This window comes from Gymnoscopelus braueri (assembly GCF_963280865.1).
Source record: "Gymnoscopelus braueri genome assembly, chromosome: 6".
NCBI classification, from domain to species: domain Eukaryota; kingdom Metazoa; phylum Chordata; class Actinopteri; order Myctophiformes; family Myctophidae; genus Gymnoscopelus; species Gymnoscopelus braueri.
In genome coordinates, this window is record NC_137607.1 from 9,152,767 (window position 1) to 9,153,047 (window position 281).

Sequence of the window (281 nt, forward strand, 5' to 3'; positions counted from 1 at the left end):
CCACGCACACACACACACACACACACACACACACACACACACACACACACACACACACACACACACACACACACACACACACACACACACACACACACACTGTGTACCTCTCTCAGCTCCAGTGACACCAAAATGCACCACAAATATGCCTGAAGTTGACTAACAGTGTGTCCTGTTCAGCCCACAGTGCCAGGGTCCAGTCTGTCACTCGCCAGCACATCCTCAGTGTTCATTGAACTCAGTAGAGAGCAGTGGTGTAAAGCAGTGGTTTTCAACCCTTT